Genomic DNA, 22,234 nt, shown 5'->3' with positions numbered 1-22,234 from the left:
CCACACATCTCGTGCCTGAAAACTTTCTTCAGTGGCCTGGTGGTATTTTTGAAGAATAGATGGTGAATTAGAAAGTAGCAATTGAATTTAAAATGAGAAAATACGAAGGTCATGAGTTGAGAGCTTAATTGTTTCTTCAGTTGGTAAATGGAAATTTTGAGAAAAGAAAATGCTCTCTTTTACTGGGGAATACTACTGTATATCATTTCATTTTTTCAAATTTTTTAATGGCATTTGCTATGCACTTAGTATGTGTCAGAGACTGTTCTACGTGCTGGGGTAGTTACAATGTAATCAGGTTGGGCACAGTCCATGTCCCACAAGGAGCTCACAGCTTTAATCCCCATTGTACAGATGAGGTAATTGAGCCACAGAGAGGTCGAGTGGCTTGCCCAAGATCACACAGCAGGCAAGGTCTCACAGCAGTCCCCCTTTAAACTGTAAGCTCATTGTGGGCAGGGGATGCATTTGTTTACTGCTATATTGTCCTCTCCCAATGCTTAGTACAGTGTTCTATTCACAGTAGCACTCAATAAATATGATTGAATGAATGAATGAATGAATGAATAAAAAGTAGCAAGCTGGAATTAGTACCCAAATCCTTCTGACTCCCCAGCCTGTACTCTGTCCACACTGCCTCTCTGGGATGATGTTCCATTTTTGAGATGTTTGAGTACTGTTTTAAAGTATTAGTGTGTGTGAGCTTTGCAGTACCTGTTAACACTTTTTGTTCTGAAACAGTTTAAGTGGATGAAATGAATTTTGTCATCAGTTTTGTATATTTTGAACAGAGTGCACTGAGCATGTATTTGGCAAAGTAGAAAAACATCAAGTTCTAAGTATTCCTTCGTTCTATTAAGGATACATTATATTCAGTCTTTTAATGCCTTTCTTTGATTTCCTTCTTGCAAGACCTTTTTTCTTTCTAACATGGGACAATTTACAGAAATATTAGACCATTGGCTAGGTACATTTTTAAAAGAGGTTCAAATATTCCAAATATCTATGTGTATACAATTATTTTTCCTGTGGGAATTACTTTTTGATTCTCCTTTTTTTCTCTATTCTATTTCATATCACTAGTACAAAATTGTAATTATTTATCTCTATCACTTTAGATAGCAGTACTGTATTATGTTTGCTCTTTGTTATAGTTTAATCCAGCATGAACAAGATCAAAATTTAAATATTCATGGTAGGGTTCATTTTGAATGGAATTTTTTTTGTTTTTCCACTTGTAATAGAAGTCTTTATAGGAGTGCAATATGAGAAAGTTAAGATAATGGTATTTGTCTTTATTGGTGCTTTCCTGCTGTTTTCTAACTGATTTATCTCATTATTTAATGCCAAATGTGAGACTGATAAAATAATAATGCAGAATACCATAAGCTTGCTAGGTTTTTATTGTATCAATTTGTATTGAAAATGCAATAAAATATTTAAAAAATAATAATGCAAAAATTAATTAGGTCTTATAAGCATGAAGGGGGTGAGCCTTGGACAAATTTTGAGGAACGGTTATTTGTAGAAAAACACACGTTTCATTTGAAAGAAGTGAACGTTATGTAGAATAAGGACTGCATAAATCTTGTCTTGTCTTATGCCACTAAGTTGTCTCCGACCCATAGTGACACCACGGACACACCTCTCCCAAAATGCCCCGCTCTCCCTCTGCAATCATTCTGGTAGTGGATCCATAGAGCTTGCTTGGTAAAAATATGGAAGTGGTTTACCATTGCCTACTTCCACATAGTATACTTGAGATTCTGCCCTTGACTCTCTCCCATGCTGCGGCTGCCCAGCACAAGTGAGTTTTGATTTGTAGGAGATTGCCTTTCACTCGCTAGCCACTGCCCAAGCTAGGAGTAGAATGGGTAGGCCTCTGCTTGATTTTCCCTCCCATAGCCAAGACTGGTAGAATACTGGAAACTCTCCAGGTGCGACCCTGAGAGGGGCTGGATATATGTAATAATAATAATAATGATGATGGTATTGGCTAAGTGCTTACTATGTGCCAAGCACCTTTCTAGGTACTGGTAATGATGGTATTTGTTAAGCACTTAATATGTGTCAAGCACTGTTGTAAGAGCTAGGATAAACACAAGGTTATCAGGTTGTCCCACTTGGGGCTCACAGTCTTGATCCCCATTTTACAGATGAGGTAACTGAGGCACAGAGAAGTTAAGTGACTTGCCCAAAGTCACACAGCTGACAAGTGGCAGAGTAGGGTTAGAAGCCATAATCTCTGACATTATCCACTCATATCTGGATTGCAGAGGGTTGGAGGTGATAGTGATTTGGGGAAAAGACATCACCTGATTTTATCTCTAAAAGGACAGCTTAGCGACAACATCTCCTTTGCAGAGACAAAAATTATTGGAAAGTAATTCCGATGAGGAATGGCCAAAGAAACTACATTTATTCAGCCTACTAAAAAGAACAGCAAAGAAGAATTTAGCACCAATCTTTGGGGCCAGGAAGGAATAGGTTTTGAGTGATGGAAAGATAAGTTTTCTTTGTATATACTGATATTGGGACATGAATTAAGTTTATTGTGGACAGGGAACTTGTCTGCGAACTCTGTTGTATTATATTCTCCCAAGCTCTTAGTGTGGTGCTCTGCACACAGTAAACACTCAATAAATACCACCGATTGACTGATTGATGAATTGCATGTATAATCTCAAATTGCAGGTGCGACAATCTCAATAACACCGGGAATTCAGGTAGCCCTTTCCGGAAAACCTAAAGGGCTAGAGCTTCAAGGTTTTTCAGAAGCTATCTCCCTTTTTGTCCCGATGTCCCTTTGAAGTTGAAGGGGCTTGATAACATCCTCCCCTTTAGAAATGGGACAGCTGAGGTACAGGGAGATCAAATAGCAGTTTCAGTAACCAGGTTTAGAACCCAGGTCCCTATCAGTCCATCAATTAATCAATCAATCATATTTCTTGGGAGTCTTCTGTGTACAGAGGTTTACAAATGGGAGGCAGTGGAACCCTCGCCTGTGGATTATTAATCAATCAATCACATTTATTGAACACTTACTATGTGCAGAGCACTGTGCTAAGAGTACAGTACAATAGAGTTAGAAAGACATGTTCCCTGCCCACAGTGATCTTAAAGTCTAGAGGGGGACATTAATATAAATGCCTAAATTACAGATATAATAAATTATGGACATAATAAACAAATTACGGATTTTCCTCACCCTCTACAGCAACCTTGACTTAAGTCAAACTCCACTCCAGTTTATTCGCTGTAGGCTCCTTGTGGGCAGGGAATATGTCTACCAACTCTGTTCTATGTACTCTCCCAGCTGCGTAGGTCAGTGCTTTGCAAACAGTAAGCACTCAATAAATACCATTGATTTATTCAAGCCAAAAAGTTTATTCAAACAATACCCCCTTAGCTTCCTGAGCATAACTCCTTTACTCCAGTGCTGAGCCTTTGGTGAGCTCATTCATTCATTCATTCATTCATTCATTCATTCATTCATTCATTCATTAGTATTTATTGAGTGCTTACTGTATGCAGAGCACTATACTAAGTGCTTGGTAAGTACAATTCTGCAACAAATACTTTGGGAGAGCCTAAATACTTCACACCTCCCATCAGCTGCAGCTGGTTGCAGCCTTGTGTATTTTTGTTTTTAACACTTGGGTTAAAATGTTCTGATTTAGGTTTTCCTGTCTTAGATTGTTAGTTCCTCAATGGATCGGCCATGCCTTCTATTCCATCTAGGATAAGATTAATCAAATTTATTGAGTGCTTATTGTGTGCATTTGGGAGAATAAAATGTAACAGAGTTGGTAGAAATGATTCCTGCCCACAGAGAGTTTACAGTAATAATGGCATTTATTAAATGCTTGCTGACCACTCTAAGAGGTAGAATGAATTCAAAATAAGTGAAATTCAGACACGGTCCTTACCCAATAAGGGGCTCACAGTCTAGAATGAGGAACAGTAGTGTGGCCCAGAGAAGCAGCATGGCCTAGTGGATAGAGCCCAGGACTGGGAATCAGAGGACCTGGGTTCTAATCTTAACTCTGCCACTTGTCTGCTATGTGATCTTGGGCAAATCACTTAACTTCTCTGGTCCTCAGTTACATCATCTGAAAAATGGGAATTAAGACTGAGAGCCCCCATGTGGAACATGAACTATGTCCAACTTGATTAATTTATATCTACCCTAGTGCTTAGTGCAGTGCCTGGCACATAGTAAGTGCTTAACAACTACCATTAAAAAATAAGGAAAGAAGTAATGATAAAAACAAAAGAATCAACAAAAAGGCAAGGATAGTAATAGTAATAATAATGATAATAGTTTTGACATTTGTTACTAGTAGTAGTAATAGTAGTAATACTATTTATTGAGCACCTATTGGGTACTAAACTTCGTGAAGTACACTGCCCACTAGGAATTTATGCTCTCATGGGAGGTAAAGACATCAAACTATTTACACAAATTTAGAAAAGAAATGGAGAACTGACAAGCCATAGAAAATGGGAAGAGTTAAAATATTACAGTCAATAGCAGAGAACTCACAGTACAGACATACCCCCAAAATATAGTGAGTTATATCCCTGAAAAATACGGTCGTATCACATTTAATTTTTTGTGTGATAAGTTTTCTGATAATCTTACATGTTATAAATTAGGATCTAATCCAGAAGCTCTAGAAAAGTAATATGAACTTTCTCTATGTGCTATGTACTATAATTATGTGTCATTAAACTACTGTTTCATCTTCACCGAGGTAATTCAAAGCATATCACCTCTCCACACCTCTGAACTCTCATCTCCATTAGGACCTTCTTCTATCATGTTTAAAAATTCATCAGCTTTCTCAAAAATTGATGCAAGGGTTATTAATCCCAAGATTTTTGCTAACGGTGGCGAAACGATAATTTCTTCATCTGATTTGTCCTCTTCGATTCGAGTGGCACATTGTATTGTCGAATTTCTATGAGGTCCTTACTGGAGGGTGTTTCCTCTGAATGAGATCAGCCAATCAATCGATGGTATTTATTGAGCGCTTATCCTCAGCCCTGATCTCTCTCCCTCTTGGCAGTCTCCCATTTCATCTTGCCTTCAAGACATCTCTACTTGGATGTCCTGCTGTCATCTCAAACTTAACACGTCCAAAACAGAACTCCTTATCTTCCCACCCAAACTCTGTCCTTTTCCTTTCTTTTCCATCACTTTAGACAGTACCACCATCCTTCCTGTTTCACAAGTCCATTACCTTGGCATTTAGTCTTGACTTCTCTTTCTCATTCAACTCATGTATTCAGTCTACCACTAAATCCTGTCTGTTTTCAACATCACTACACATCACTAAAATCCATCCTTTCTTCTCCATCCAAATTGTTACCACATTAGTTTAAGAACTTATCCTATCATACCGAGATTACTATACCAGCCTCCTTGCTGACTTCTCCGCCTCCTGTCTCTTCCCACTCCAGCTCATTCTTCACTCTGTGGCTCAGGTCATTTTCTACAAGGACGTTCAGGCCATGTTTTTCCACTCCTCAAGAACCTCCAGTGGTTGCCCATCCATTTGTTACCATTGGCTTTAAAACACTTGATCACCTTGTCCCCTTTACCTTACCTCCCTGATTTCCTACTACAACTTAGCCCACACACTTTGCTCTCCTAATGCCAATCTACTCAGTCTCATCTATCTTGTCTCTGAACTCTCACCCACATCCTACCTCTGGCCTGCAATGCCCTGCCTTGTCATATGAGACAATTACTCTCCCTGCTTCAAAGCTTTATTGAAGGCATATCTCCTCCAAGAGGCCTTCCCTAAGCCCTCTTTTCCTTTTCTTCTACTTCCTTCTGCCTTTCTGTGTCACCCTGACTTTATTCATCCCCCATCCCAGCCTCAAAGCACTGAGGTACATATTTGTAATTTATTTATTTATCTCTATTAATGTCTGTCTCCCCGCTTAGACTGCAAGTTCATTGTGGGCAGGGAATGTGCCTGTTATACTGTTATACTGTACTCTCCCAAGTGCTTAATACAATGCACTGCACACAGTAAATACTCATTAAATATGATTAACTGATTGACTGAAAGTGTATATGGCCAGTACTAGGAATTTGGATAGAAATAGGAGGAAGGGTATGAAGCAATAGCTGAAAGGATCCACAGGCTCTATAGAGGGCAGAAGGGAAGGAGCAGTCAGAGAAAGGGAAGTTCAAGGTGGCAGTGAGGGGAACAGAATAGGAACAAATGATTTTATGAGGTGAGAGTGAATAGGGTCTGAGGTGCAGGTAGAGGTTGTAGATTTAAATAACAAAGCAGCATGGCCTAGTGGATTCAGCAGTCAGAAGGTTCTAATCCCACCTCTGCCACTTGTCAGCTGTGTGACCTTCGGCAAGTCACTTAACTTCTCTGTGCCTCAGTTTCCTCATCTGTAAAATGGGGATTAAGACTGTGAGTCCTATGTGGGACAGGAACGGTGTCCAACCCAATTATCTTGTATCTACCCCGGCTCTTAGAACAGTACCTGACACAGAGTAAGTGCTTAACAAATGCCATCCTTAGTATTATTATAATTGTATTTATTCAGTGCTCACTGTGTGCAAAACACTGGGGAGAGTACTCTTTAACAATAATTAGACACATTCTTTGCCTACAACATTATCTCTCCTTGGATGAAAGTTGGGAAGCAGGAGGAAGTTGAAGGAAGAGTAGAGTCTGGAGGTGTTGATGGAGAGATTTGGGGAAATTCGGGCCTGGTAGATATGATTTACCAACAAAGTAGTTGTTGAGACGATCGGGGTTTGCAGACTGTGCCCACCTCAGTCCACAAAATGTAGAAGAAAGACTACCTTTAACAGCCCTTTTCAGCTTCACCTGAAGCAAACTTTGTTACCTCCCATCGAATCAATTCAGGACTGAAGGCCAATGTCCAGCAGGAGCTGTGGAGCCACAGGTGGAGATAAAGTGCCCCAGAAACCATACAAGAGTGGGAATAAGTTGGTCAGTCAGCCGATTGTATTTATTGATACTTACTTTGTGCAGAGCATTGTACTTAGCACCTAGGAGAATAAAATATAACATTATAAAAGACACATTATCTACCCACAGCAAAGCTTACAGTATAGAGGGAAGCAGACATGAATATAAATAAATAAATAACAGATAGTTACACAAGTGCTCTGGGGCTGGGAGCGGGGATGAATAAAGGGAGTAAGTCAGAGTGACACAGACAGAAGTGGGAGAAGAGGAAAGTGGGACTTAGTCAGGGAAGGCCTCTCGAAGATGTGCCTTCAATAAGTCAGGGAGAGTAACTGTCTGTCAGATATGAGAAGGGAGGGCACTCCAGGCCAGAGGCAGGACGTGGGCAAGAGGTGGGCAGCGAGATAGATGGTACTGAGGCACAGTGAGGTTAGCACTAGAAGAGCGAGGTGTGCAGGCTGAGTTGTAGTAGGAGATAAGTGAGGTCAGATAGTAAAGCACTAAAGTCTTGCAGCAGATGGATGCCAGGTAGGTTTTTGCTGCCTCCAGCCAGACTGATGAGGGATGGGAACCTTATTTTCTCCTTTATAACTGTTGAAACCCTGGGGAAGCCAGTTGTGGTATGTGCATATAAACAAAGACTGCTTCTGAAGCTGTGAAGAATATGAAGACTATTCTCTCTAAGAACTGTGTTTAGCTGCTTTGTTTAAAATGATCATAACATTGTTATGTTTCCATAACATTGTGTTTTTTTTATTGGTACTTGTTAAGTGCTTAATGTGTGTCAAGCACCTTTCTAAGTGCTGGGGTAGATACAAGAAAATCAAGTTGGATACTGTACCTGTCCCATACAATATGTCAGTATAGTATAAGTATGTCTATCTAAGTATACTTCTAAACTGATAGCATAAGCTGTGATAGGAAGTAGTGTAGCCTAGTGAAAAGTGCACAGTTCTGAGGGGCAGATGACCTGGGTTCTAATCCTGGCCTCCACCACTTGACTGCTTGGGCAAGTCACTTAACTTCTCTGGGTCTCAGTTTCCTCATCTGTAAAATGGGATTCATTACCTGTTGTCCCCCTCACTTGGATTGTGAGCTCCATGTAGGACGGGGACTGTGTCCAACCTGATTTACTCCTGTGTTTAGAACACTGCTTGGCACATGGCAAGCACTTACCAAGTACCATTACTATTAACAAATATCATCATCATCATCATCATCATCATTTTTGATTATTGCTATTGTAATACATTGTTGTTTTGTAGTTCACTGTTAATGTTCTATATACCTACATAGACTGTTTACCCATTTAGGATAGGGGTAGTTTAATCTGTTTACATTGTAATTTCTCCTGTAATTATGGTACTTAATAAATATCATAATTAACAAAACTGTCCATCTACTGATTGCATTTGTTACTGTGCCTGGTATGGCTTCCCTTTTTCCCTCTTTGAATTAGGGTGATGCAGAAGGGAGTGGGAGAAAAGAAGGCTTAGTCAGGGAAGGCCTCTTGGAGGAGTTGTACCTTCAATAAGGCTTTGAAGTGGGGCAGAATAATTGTCTCCCCTACACACTGCTAAAATCCTCCCTTTCCTCTCCATCCTAAATGCTACCATTGTATTCCAGGCACTTATTCTATCCCCCCTTGATAACTGCATCAGTCTCCTTGCTGACCTCCTAGCCTTCTGTCTCTACCCACTCCAGTTCATACTTCACTCTGCTGCCTGAATCGTTTTGCTACCAAACCATTTAGTCTATGTTTCCCCACTTCTCAGTAACCTCCAGAGGTTGCCCATCCATCTCCACAACAAAAGGAAACTCCTTACCACGTGCTTTAAATCACTTAATCACCTTGACCTCATTACCTTACCTCCCTGCTTTTCTACTACAACTCAGCCCACATATTTTGCTCCTCTGATGCCAACCTACTCACTGTACCTCAATCTTGTCTATCTCGGTGACAACCTCACTCCCACATCCTGTCTCTGGCCTGGAACGCTCTCCTTCTTCTAACCAACAGACGATCACTCTCCCCACCTTCAAAGGCTTATTAAAAGCACATCTCTTCCAGGAGGCCTTCCCTGACCAGGCATTCATTTTCCACTTCTCCCACTCCCTTCAACACCCTTGTACTTGGATTTGCACCGTTTATATACCCCTTCTTCAGCCCCACTTCACTTATGTTCATATCCATAATTTATTCATTTACATTAATGTCTGTTTCCTCCTCTAGACTGTAAGTTCATAGTGGGCAGGAAACATGCCTACTCTTTTTTTTGTACTCTCCCAAACATATAGTAAGGTGCTCTGCACACAGTAGATGCTCAATGAACACAATTGATTGACTGATGCCCCACCAACACCTCAAACTAAATGTGTCCAAAACAGAACTCCGTAACATTCCACCCAAATCCTGTCTTCCCTGTGTACTTTCCATATCTGTAGAGAACACCACTGTCCACCCAATCTCACAAGCCCATATCCTTGGCACTGTTCTTGACTCACCTTTCTCATTCAACCTACATATTCTATCTGTCTCCAAATCCTGTCAGTTCTATCTTCACAACATTGCTATAATCCGCCCTTTCCTCTCCATCCAAACTGTGACTAGGGCTGATCCAGGCACTTATCCTATCTCACCTTGATTACTGCATCTGCCTCCTTGCCCACTTCCCTCCTTCCTGTCCAGGCCATATTTCACTCTGCTGCATAGATCATTTTTCTAAAAAACTCTTCAGTATATTTCCCCCATTCCTTAAAAAACTTCAATGGTTGCCCAACAACCTTTCCATCAGACACACTCCTGGCCATTTTCTTTAAAACATTCAATCAGTTCACCCTCTCCTACCTTGCCTCCCTGATCTCCTACTACAAGCCAGCCCACACAATCAATTCCCCCAGTGCCAGCACACTCACTGTACCCCCATAATAATAATAATTGTGGTATTTCTTAAGTGCTTGCTATGTGCCAAGCACTGTACTGATAAATTAAATTCAAAATCATTTAAGGGACAGTGATACTTATATTTTTGAAAGAAAGTTGACACATTTCTCAAAGAATAAAAGAATTAGCCAATGTGGATGGAAAATATATATATTTGAAACACTATACCTGCAACATGGATGCTGTTCTGAATTCCTGACAGTAAAAAATTATTGTAAGTACAAAATGAATAAATTTGATCTTGACTATTTTATGCCAAATAGGTCGAAGACAAATATTCATCTGAACATGCTGGAAAGTAATAAACCTGTTTAAGGAACTAAATTTAATGTTTGCAATCATCATATATTTATAATAATTGTTTATATTCTTAATTTAATACTGTTATCCCTAGAAGAGGGCTCGTCTCTTTGAAATTCTATATGAGGGCAAAGATTGGAAGGAAGCCAAGATGCCACTCTGCTTCCTCAGGCACTTACATCATCTTTTCAATCAATTTTCTTATTTTCAAAGTCTTTTTGTTGTGGGGAAAATAATTCAATTTCCCCCATAAATACTCTTTTATTATTTATTTCAGGAGCAGTGTGGCCTAGTCAAGAGAGCTGGGATTCAGAAGGCCTGGGTTCTAATTCCAGCTCTGCCGCATGCCCGTTATGTGACCTTGGCTGATTCACTTAACTTATCTTTGCCTCAGTTATCTCATCTGTACAATGGGAATCCAATACTTGCTTTCCTTCCTACTCAGATTGTGAGGTCTGTGTGAGACAGGGGCTGTGTCTGACTTGATTGTTTCTTCCCCAGCTCTTAGAACAGCGCTCAAAGCATAGTAACTGTTCAACAAATATTATTATTGATATTATTATTATTTTAAAGGAAACATTTCTTCAATGATTACATTTTTGTTTAAATTGATGAAAAGTGCAATACATAATTTTAATGAAATGGCATTCAAAAATGAAAATGAGAATGAAAATGATATAATAAGAGTTAATAAATGAGGCATTAACAAGCAAAGAAGGCAAGAATGATCATCACAATTACACTTGAAATAAAGCAGACTTTGAGGTATTTCTGACCTTGTTCAAATGATTGCACTAGGTAGATGTTGATGTGAAACAATTGTTCCAGTCTTCTAGGAAACCCTTCCATCTCAACAGCCTTATTATAAGTATCATTAATGGCCCTAGAAACAGTTATTCCAGAGCTGCTCTCTGTAGATGACTTACCATAAACGACTGGTATAATCAATCATTCAATAAATCAGTGGCATGTATTGAGAACTTATTATGTGCACAGCATAGCGTGGCGCAGTGGAACGAGCACGGGCTTTGGAGTCAGGGCTCATGAGTTCGAATCCCAGCTCTGCCACTTGTCAGCTGTGTGACTGTGGGCAAGTCACTTAACTTCTCTGTGCCTCAGTTCCCTCATCTGTAAAATGGGGATTAAGACTGTGAGCCCCATGTGGGACAACCGGATTCCCCTGTGTCTACCCCAGCGCTTAGAACAGTGCTCTGCACATAGTAAGCGCTTAACAAATGCCAACATTATTAAACGCTTAGTAAAGTACAATACAATCGAGGCGAGGTGGTAAACCAAAATCTGCCTCCAAGGAGCTTGCGATCTAGTGGAAGAGAAGATTTAATCAATTAATAAATTAATCAACAGTATTTATTGAATGTCTACTGCATACAGGGCACTATGCTAATAGCTTAGGAAGGTTCAACAAAAGGCAATGACATGATCCTTACCCCTAAGGGGCTTACAATCTAAAGGTATAGAAGGCCAAACTATTTTTCAGGGCCAATCCAGAATTATGGATTGATAAATGTAAAGAAAGTTAGCCTGAATCAAGAAAACTCTACACCAATGTGAAGTTCTCCAATGGCAACTTGGGGTTGAATGTAATAAGAAAAGGCACCACAAAGGCAATCCAACGTTATTGGTAGAGATCTTCCTTTTTGGAAAATTCCCCAGATAATTTTTAAAGCCACCTTATCTATGAGACTATTCCCTTTTTCAACCATACTATGGCTCAGTTTTGGCATTACTAGCAGATAGTGGGGTGGGGCAGTGGAAAGTGGGGTCATGAGATTCTCTCCACAGAGAGATGAGGGGCAGACAGTAAGAAGTTCAAAGAAATTCAGCCACCATTTCCCAGGGGCTTGATTTCACCTCTTGGGACCTTCTTGGATTTCAGATGCACTTCTCTCCCCCTCTCCACCCCAAGACACCCTCCAGGTTGCTTCCAAACTGGCAGAGGGATGATTTTTCTACCAATCTGATTGTGGCTAACACATAAGCACATGTGCCCACAAATTAGATCTTTCATGGGGAAACAAAAAGAGGGGGTGGGTGGTGGTGAGAGGGGCAGATCGTAAACTGATGTTTTAACTGGAAGAATCCAAACAACAGAGGCTTTCCAGAAGTCTCTCATTTGCTGTGTGAGTTGAAGATTAGCAAACCACTAACCTATTGTGTATCCTAAATAAATGCTGCTCTTGACCACACACTGTCCGATATGCACTGAGGAATGAAAGTAGTTGTTAATCAAACACAAACACACTCCTTGCAAGACTGCTAGGAGAATATGGTGACAACAACATGGGTTCAAACGTCCAACAAAATTTTGTCAAATTTCAAGTTTTCAAAGTAGGAATTTTGTTGTCCAGAGAGCACTGGGAGCCATGCCCTTAGTTAGCACCAATCTCAAATAGCCGCTCTCAAATAAGGAGGATAACACCCTGCCATCTTAGGACAAAGTGTTTTTAACAGCATCAAATCTATGCTCTCTGCAAAACAGCTTCAGTGGGAAGAGCATATGTGTAGAATGAATGGCATTAGTAGATAACACCTGCTGTATGGTGACTTGAAATGGCATTTTAAGCATGCAGAGAAGCACAGCGTCAGATGATGACGTGTGACAGATGAATACGGGGAGAAGACTACAGCAATCTGAGCAACCTGGAGGGTTGCAGTTTTGGCAATCGCCTTTTGCTGAAAACCCTTCTAGAGGACCAGGAGACTGACAATCAGAACTGAAAGTAATGCCATTTTCAAAGCCCTCCTCAAAATCACATCTCCTGGCTAGTCTCTTACCTGAAGGAAGGCTTACCTGACTAATCTCTTATTTCTCTACCCTGTTTTCCTCCCCTACTGCATAGCCTATGCAGTAGAACTGCGTCCAACCTGATTTCCTTCTAACTACCCTAGTGCTTCGAACAGTTGTTGTGGGCAGGAATGTGTGTTTGTTGTAATATTGTACTCTTCCAAGTGCTTAGTACAGTGCTTTGCACATAGTAGGCGCTCAATAAATCAGATTGAATGAATGCATGAATGAACAGTGCTTGACACATAGTAAGTGCTTAACAATTACCATCATCATCATGAATTTGCTTTTTCTTTCCTCGTTTCAGATTATAACTATTCTGTTGCATGAGGTTATTAAATATATTACTAATCAATTATACATACTCCATTGTGAATTGTGATTTTATTCCTGTTTAGATTTTTCTTTCAAAAGGCATCTTTTAACACTCTCTTACCTTCTCCTTGACCTGAGGGCCTTTTTAACTCTTCACAAGCTTAGATTCTTTTCCCTCTCTCATTTCCCACCTCTCCTAGCAACTGTTGGATCAGGAAGAGTGATATTAAGGTGAGTAACAGTTCAGACATTGGGAAAAGAGAGCTAGAGGATTGAAGAATCAGAGAATGAGAGAATTAATTTGAGAATTAGAGGTAGAGAGTTAGAGAAGCAGAGTGGCCAAGTAAAAAAAACAAGGACCTGGGTTCTAATGTGCCACATACCTGCTGTGTGACCCTTGGACAAGTCACTTAACTTCTCTGTGTCTCAGTTCCCTCATCTGCAAAATGGGAATTAAATACCTTCTTCTCCCTCCTACTTAGACTGTAAGCCCCATCTGGGACCTGATTATCTTGTATCTACCTCAATGCTTAGTAAAGTGCTTGGCACAAAGTTTAAGCACCTAACAAATATGACGATTATTATTTTTTTATGAGAAGAAAATACATGGGAAAGCAAAAGAAGGAAGAAAAAGAGACAGATATTCACAACCAATTTTAATACCGCAGGACCAGCCAGAGAATAGGGGCACGGAAATTAGTTACTGGAAGTAAGGTGCCCATTTTCCTACTTGAATGGTTTAGTTCTGCCTATTTTATCCCATTCTGGATATTAAAAATCAGGTCCTATCCCACAGTCAACATACAATTGCCCAAACCCGGGTAGAGAGTGAGGAGCTGGGGAAAATTGAGTCTGGAAGCCTGAAATACTCTCTACCAACTGACAGGCATCTTGACCTCAGAGTCCCTGTGCAGTGGTCATGGCTTCATATATGTTGCTTTGGTCTCAGGAGCTATCCTTGTTGATGATAACTCTTCAGGTAACTTTAAGTTTATCCATAGGAGGTCCTGGGAGAGGAGTTTTCCTTCAAAAATTCCTTTCTTCCCCCCTCCAAAAAAAAAAAGCTTGACCATGAAGGTGAGATATTGGAGATTATTAACCATTTTTTTCAAAATAAGTGATAGAAACTAATTTCAGTACTTTTCTAAACTTGTGCCATTATTATGCTGCTGCCATTGAAATTTATGTGTGTTCCCCAGAAAGTAGAGTTAGCCACATTCTCGCTAGATAAAATCTCCCAAAACATACTGAGAGGAACATTTTTGAGCTGACAGGGAGAGAGGAATGAATGATCTAATAGGTCATTTCCCTTTCTCAATTCTGTTTCCGTTATAAATTATATGTCTGCTTAAAAAATGAAAGAAGTATAAATAATTGAAAATGAATCAAAGGCACCTAACAATGCAGTATCTAAGTATGTGAAGATACGAATTTCAGAGCCCGGCCTGATCTCTCACCCTTTATCTAAGTTTGTCCTACTTTTTTATACACTGTACTAAGCGCTGGGACAGAATGTATAGATGGAAATGGTCCCTGTCCCTCAGTGGGCTCACAATCTTAGAGTATAAGTGGGAGAAGGCAATAGAGACAGACACATCAGGAAAGAAGAAAAGTTAAAATACAGGATATACAAATAAACAAAGCAAAAGCAAAATTTGTAGGTAGATTCTGCCTGTGGGTTGAGGCAGCAAGGTCTAGTGGAAAGAGCATAGAAGTCAGAGGACCCGGGTTCAAATTCCAGCTCTGCCACTTATCTGCAGTGTGACCTTGGACAAGTCACTTCTCTTCCCTTGCCTCAGTTACACATGAACCTGTTTATCTTGTATTTACCCCAGTGATTAGTTCAGTGCTTGGCACATAGTAAGCATTTAGCAAATATCATAAAAAAAGGCTTGAGACAATACGATACAATAGGTAGACCTGATCCCTGACCATAAGGTGCTTATAGACTAGCGGGGAAGCAAACAATAAAATAAATTATAGTTGGATATGTACATAAGTGCTGTGGGGGATCAGTGAAAATCAAATTATTTAAGGGGATGTGATTCAGATGTATAGTAGTTACCAAAGGAAGGGCAAATAGGAGAAGGGGCACAGAAGAGGGTGAATAGGGGTAGGAAAGGCTTAGTCAGGGAAGGTCTCTTGGAGATGTGATTTTAGAGGATTCTCAAAGTGGGGAGAGTGGTGGCCTGGCAGATATGAATGGAGAGGTAGCTCCAGTGCAGAGGGAGGATATGGGCAAGGGCAAGAAAGACAAGATTGAGGTACAGTGACTAGGGTGAGGAGGTTTCAGACTGCGTTTTTGTTCATTTCTGGGGAGAACCATTTGAGGCTGGTGCAGCCTAGTAAAAAGAGCACAGGCCTGCGAGTCAGAGGGTAGAGGACCCAGGTCCACCAATTGTCTGTCATGAGAACCTGGAAAAGTCGCTTAACTTCTCTGTACCTTAGTTTCCTCACCCATAAAATGGGAGTTCAATACTTCTTCCTACTTAGATTCTAAGCCCCTGTGGGTGAGGGATTGTGTCTGACCTGATTAACTTGCAATTAACCCCATAGTTAAAACAGTGCATGACACAGAGTAAGGACTTGACAAATACCATTCCAAAAAAGAAGGGCTTTGAACACAGGTGTGGAGACTTTTTATCTTCAAATATGCCTTCATATGTTTCATCCACTTCATAGGCTAATGCAGAGTCTATGACTAGAGTAAAATTCCTGAAGTTGAATTTAATCTTAAGACATTGAAATGGAGAAACAGCATGGCGTAGTAGATGATCTGGGAGTCAGAAGGTCTATTGGTTCTAATCCTGGCTCTGTCACATGTCTGCTGTGTGAACTTGGGCAAATCACTTCACCTCTCTGTGCCTCAGTTACCTCATCTGTAAAATGGGGATTGAGGCTGTGAGTTCCACATGGGATAGGGACTGTGTCCAATCCTATTTGCTGGTATCCCTCCAGCATATAATACAGTGTTTGGCACATAGTAAGCACTTAACAAATATCACAGTTACTATTATCATTATTATTATATTAATCAGTGTTCTTCTGAATTTGGAATGTAAACACTATAATGGTCTTCCAGGGACAAAAAATACTAGTTTTTATCCAAATATCTAATTATCTTTACTAGGCTACTTCCCATTTGGGGGACCCTGGATTGATAAATCTAGAGATAGCTAACAGTCTTTTCCTTAGCTTGTATCAGCTAGTGAGAACTCTTATTAATCATTCAATCTTGATCAAAACAAAACTTAAGAAAGGGGTTGCATCTTGAATTGTTTTTAAATGATTACGTTCCAAATTTCATTTGTCTCCCAGTGATTAATGTTTGTTTTTAAAAAATTAACTACACAGTCAGACACATGATACATCAGGGTTATGTTCTTTGAAAACGTGGTTACACTGTAAATGATTGCACCATAGGGTATATTTTGTCATAAATTTATATGTTATAAATCAGGATTTGTTCCTAACCTTTGAAAGAATAGTAGGAAATGCTTGTAGATAAGATATATTGTATGTCAAACATCACTGACCTATTGTTTAATATATTTTTAAAGCAATTCAAAGCATAAAAAGCTTATTTGGGCAGAGAATGTGCCTAACAACTCTATTGTTTTGTATTGTCCCAAGCACTTAGTTCAGGGGTTTGCACAAAGTAAGAGCTTAATAAATACCCCTATTGAGGATAAAACTCACTTAACTCAGTGAGGAGTTATGACAAGATCATCCCAGCTCTGCCACTTGTCAGCTGTGTGACTATGGGCAAGTCACTTAACTTCTCTGTGCCTCAGTTACCTCATCTGTAAAATGGGGATTAAGACTGTGAGCCCCACGTGGGACAACCTGATTACCCTGTATCCACCCCAGCACTTAGAACAGTGCTCTGCACATAGTAAGTGCTTAACAAATACCAACATTATTATTATTATGAGTCTTTGGTATGGGGCTGCATAAGTAAAATTTCTTTTGCCGATTATCTTGTATCTGCCCCAGTGCTTAGTATAAGGCCTGGCACAGAGTAAGTGCTTAACAAATATCATAAAAAATTAAAATAAAAAACTCTACTAGGTGATGGGAAAGATCTAGTGATAATTAGTAATCAATCAATCATTCACTTAACGGTATTTTTTGAGGGCTTACTATGTGCAGAGCACTGTACTAAACTTTTAGGAGCGTACATTACAACAGAATTAGCAGACACATTCCCTGCCAATAACTGTAACTGTAAACAAGCTTACAGTTCAGAGGGGGAGACATTAATATAAATAAATGATTCATAATATGCAATTTAATGATATATACCTAAGTGGTGGAGGGTTTGGCGGAGGGGGGTGGCGAATATCAAATGTCCACAGGTCGCAGATCCATAGACGACACAGAAGAGAGAGAGAGACGGAGAAAAGAGGGCTTATTCAGGGCTTAATCAAAGACTTAATGGTAGACATATTTTTGTCCCTGAGAAGCTCAAAATATAAATGGGAAGAATTATCAATACAGAATAAATTGAACTCTTACAGGGACTAATCCTATGATACTTTAATATCAATGAATAATATCACTCTCAAACGATTTACACAGTCAATTGCCTTTCTTTAGTAACAAGCCTATCCAAGGCTTAATGGAATATGCCAACATTTGAATCATATATGAAGCAGGAAACAGCCATCTCTCTGATTCCACTGTTGGCATGCAACCTCTTCATACTGCAATCTGAGACCTCAAATATCAGGAAGATTACAGATAGGTCAAATGAGGGCTTAGTCAGGGAAGGCCTCTTGGAGGAGATATACCTTCAATAAGGCTTTGAAGGCACGGAGAGTAATTGCCAAAATCTGAACTTCTTATGTTCTGACCTGAATTCTCCCCTTATATCCATTTCCCCATCTCCATAGACATCCTCCTCGTATCTGAAGCCCACAGTCTCTGGGTGGACCTCGACTCCTCACTGCCATTCCACTCTTACTGTCATTCTTCATTGCTGAGTTCATTTCTAAAGCTTGGGGTTGTCAATTAATCAGTGGTGTTTATTGAGCACTTCCTGTGTGTAGAGCACAATATAATAGAGTTGGTAGGCATGTTACCTTTCCACAACAGGATTATAATTTAACTGCCAAATTTTGCTTTCAAATTATCAGTCAAGTGTTAAAGTAAATCACAACTTTATGGTTCATAACCCTTAATTAAGACTTTAAAATGTAATGACATATTCTGTAAAATGGTCTTACTTTTAAGTATTTGGGATTCAATTAGCAGGTAAAGCTTCAGGTTGTCTTTGGTGTTAAAATAACTTCAAGCCAGTGTCACTTGAGTAGGCCATAGCAAGTGGAACAAAACCACTATATATGTAGCAATTTAATATTTAATGTTGGGATAATGATTGGTTTAGCATTATTAAGCAAGCCTATTTAAGCATAGAGGGAATTGAACAGATGCTTTTTAGTCTTCATATAATTTGCATTTGTTCTCTAAGTCATGTTGAAAAATACGATTTTGAAATGTCATTTTATGAGCTCAACTCCAAAAATAAAGCAATAAGTAAACAATTAATCTATTTGTTTACCATCTCTAAGTGGGGATTGCTCTGTTCACTGCGTTCCCAATTACTGGTGTTTTGTTAGGTTGCATGTCAGATATTTTATTAATACTTCATTGTGCACTAGTGAATTTGATAATATAGCTGACTTTATTATGGCATTTGCTAAGTGCTTACTAGATGTCAGACACTGTTCTAAGTGCAGGGGTAGATACAAGGTAATCAGGTTGGACACGGTCCATGTTCCACATAGGGCTCTCAGTCTTCATCCCCATTTTACAAATGAGGTAACTGAGACACAGAGAAGTTAAGTGACTTCCCCAAGGTCACTCAGCAGACCTTAAGTGGCAGAGCTGGGATTAGAACCTAAATCCTTTTGACTACCAGACCGATGCGTCAACCACTAGGCCACACTGCTTCTCATATTTGCATTATGTTTAGTTTTCACATCCTCTTTCTTGGGGAGTTTTGTCAGTGTGACCTATGAGACATACTCAGCATCAAATGGAAAAATAAGATCACGAGCAATTGGAGGTAGTCTGGTTCCTCTCATAAATGGAAAACATGGTTCAACACTGCTCTGTCCAAATTCATGCAGGTGGTTGGTGTATGAAGAATCTGGCAATTTGACAAGTAGTTTGCACACTCCATCAATTCTGCCAGTCACATTCTTGTTGGGGCCATAGCTGCATTGAGCAAGTTAATTGGCAAGAATGTGGCATATTTAGAAGTGCGTACAAGAATTTTACAAACATGACCGGCTTCACGGTCACAGTGATCATTGCCTAGTGACAGTGTTGTGCAGGAGCCTCAGAGAGCAGCTGGCTGTTGTCATGGTAGCCATCTCGATAGTCATTATGGTCTTCCATTGGTGGGATGCTGTTCTTCGCATTCAAAGACGGGAAAGCCAGATTACTGCATCTCCACACTACTGAACCCCTGAGCTTATCCTGTGTTGCCATAATTGAAGGGAGAAGAGAAAGGCCTGCTTTAGTTTCCATTCCACATACCAGAGCGAGTTTTGGAAGATTTTAATATTCATCATCTTTTGAAACTACCTCACTCATCTGAAAAGCATATTTTTATACTCCGCTTATATCATTGTACTGTTCTATTTCCAGGCTATTAGAATTCATCATAATTAAATCAGGGCAAGATTGGAAGATAAGTTGATTAGATCACAGAAGTATGAATAGGATCGCCAACCTACAGCCAAAAAAACTATTCCCCAAACTCCCTGCCTGCCAAAATGACTTAAAAAGTTTCGAGTGCTTCACTTTCCATGGAATCTCTTCCATTTGGACATTTAACCCAAGAACTGGAGGTGGAGGAACATAATTTAGGAACCTTAGCAATTCCCTTAAATATACAAGATTGTCTCAAATGTGTTTCTTGAAGCAGATTCTAGAAAACATTCTGGTGACTTTAAGAGCAGGAAGGTAGACTTTTCCCTGGGGATTCTATGGATTGGCCATTGTTAGCATAGAGCTAGAGTCAAGTGACTCTGAATTGAAGTGGGTTGCCAATCAGCTCTTATTCCTCTCAGTCAATCGATTAATCAATTAATCATACTTACTGAGCACTTTATGTTTGCAGAATCCTGTTCTAAGGGCTTGGGAGAATACAACAGAGTTTATAGGCATGTTCTCTGCCCACGGGGAGCTTACAATCTAGATGGGGAGAAAGACATTAAAATAAATTACCCATATGCACATAAGAGCTAAGGAGATGGTGAATAAAGTGTATAAATCCAAGTGGTAATGCAAAACTCTCCCCTCCTCCCTACCATGCTTTGAGAAAGAGAAAGAAATCACTTTTCCTCTAATGATTCTGTTTAATGACAATAATGACAATAATAAAAAAAACCCATGATAATAATATCATCATGGCATTTTTAAGGGCATAAAATGTGTTGCGTACTCGGGTAGATACTAAGTTATAAGATTGCACATAGTCTCTCTCTTACATGGAGCTTTTATTATATTATCCCCATTTTAGAGACGAGGAAACCGATGCCCAGAGAGGTTAAATGACTAGTCCAAGATCACACATAAACAAAGTTCAGTGACAGAGCTGGGATTCAAACCCAGGTCTCTAGACTCCCATTCCAGTGCTCTTTCCTCAAGGCTACACCTCCCCATCACTTGGCCATGAAAATACCTCCCCTCATTTCTGCAAACTCCATCAGTTATGATTCAATGCCCACCTCTTCCTTCATCACTCTGGCAATATCAACCCCCAGCCCTAAGTCATGTTTACAATCTGCTTCCTCTACAGCTGTGCTCAAGCAGCTCAATGCTGGTGGAAAAGAGCCAGGCTTCAGCCTGACTTCTGCCATTACAAGTTCACTTTGTTCACTCCTTTCACTCAGTTTTCTCTTTCATTGGACAAGGCTTCTTTCCTGATCAAATCCCTTGCCATGATCCCCATCAACTCTTTTTTTTTCTTATGGTATTTGTTAAGTTGCCTCTCAAAGTCGCAGCTGGAGAGTTTTCAGTACTCTACCAGTCTCAGCAATGGGAGGGAGATTCGAACAGAGTCATACCCATTCCATTCCTAGCTTGGGCAGTGGCTAGCGAGTGGAAAGCAATCTGCTACGTGTCAAAACTCGCCCATGCTGGATAGCAGCAGCGTGGGAAAGAGTCGAATGGGGAAACTCAAGTTTATTGCGCAGATGGAGGCAATGGTAAACCACTTCCATATTTTTACAAAGAAAACTCTATGAATATACTACCAGAACCATTACAGATGGAGAACGGGGAGTTCTGGGATAGATGTATCCATTGTGTTGCTATGGATCAGAAATGACTCAACAGCCTAAAACAAGATTTGTTAAGTGCTTACTATGTGTCAGGTATTGTACTAAGTGCTGGGTCAGACACAAATTAATCAGGTTGAAAACAGTCAGGGTCCCACATGGGGCTCACAGTATTAATCCCCATCTTACAAATGAAGTGACTGAGGCATAAAGAAGTTAAGTGACTTGCCTAAAGTCACACAGCAGACAAGTGGTAGAGCTGGGATTAGAACAGGTCCTTCAGACTCTCAGGCCCGTGCTCTGTCCACTAGGCCATGCTGAGTTCCCTGTGCTCTCCCTCTATAACCCCTGTTAATTTTGCCAACTTTGTCAACCAAATGGAAACCATCAAGGTAAATCTTCCCCAATCTACTACTTCCTCCTTGCCCTAGTCTTGCTTTCTTCCTGTGACTCAAGAAACAGACTCCCTAAACTAATACCTGTTAACTTGTACCTTTGAGCCTACCCCTTTTCACCTCCTAAAAGTATTTGCCCTTTCTTTTCTCCCCTGCTAGTCTTCAACCCCTCTGTCTCAGGTGAGTCCTTCTTGCCATCAAACATGCTT

The 22,234-nt window shown here is 40.0% G+C and overlaps 2 non-coding genes across 2 annotated transcripts; one reads left to right on the top strand and one right to left on the bottom strand.

Annotated features, from left to right (window-relative positions):
* Positions 1–1,817: 1,817 nt before the first annotated feature.
* On the bottom strand, positions 1,818–1,955 carry LOC114814849. The gene has a single exon (XR_003762645.1). It is a non-coding gene; the product is annotated as a small nucleolar RNA SNORA7 (small nucleolar RNA).
* Positions 1,956–21,336: 19,381 nt separating this feature from the next.
* LOC114814898 lies at positions 21,337–21,474 on the top strand. Its single transcript, XR_003762694.1, has one exon. It is a non-coding gene; the product is annotated as a small nucleolar RNA SNORA7 (small nucleolar RNA).
* The last annotated feature ends 760 nt before the right edge of the window (positions 21,475–22,234 follow it).

The sequence above is a fragment of the Ornithorhynchus anatinus genome, chromosome 10 (assembly GCF_004115215.2).
Source record: "Ornithorhynchus anatinus isolate Pmale09 chromosome 10, mOrnAna1.pri.v4, whole genome shotgun sequence".
Taxonomy (NCBI): Eukaryota; Metazoa; Chordata; class Mammalia; order Monotremata; family Ornithorhynchidae; genus Ornithorhynchus; species Ornithorhynchus anatinus.
Note: the sequence above shows the minus strand (reverse complement) of the source record. Positions and strands in the feature narration are given on the sequence as shown.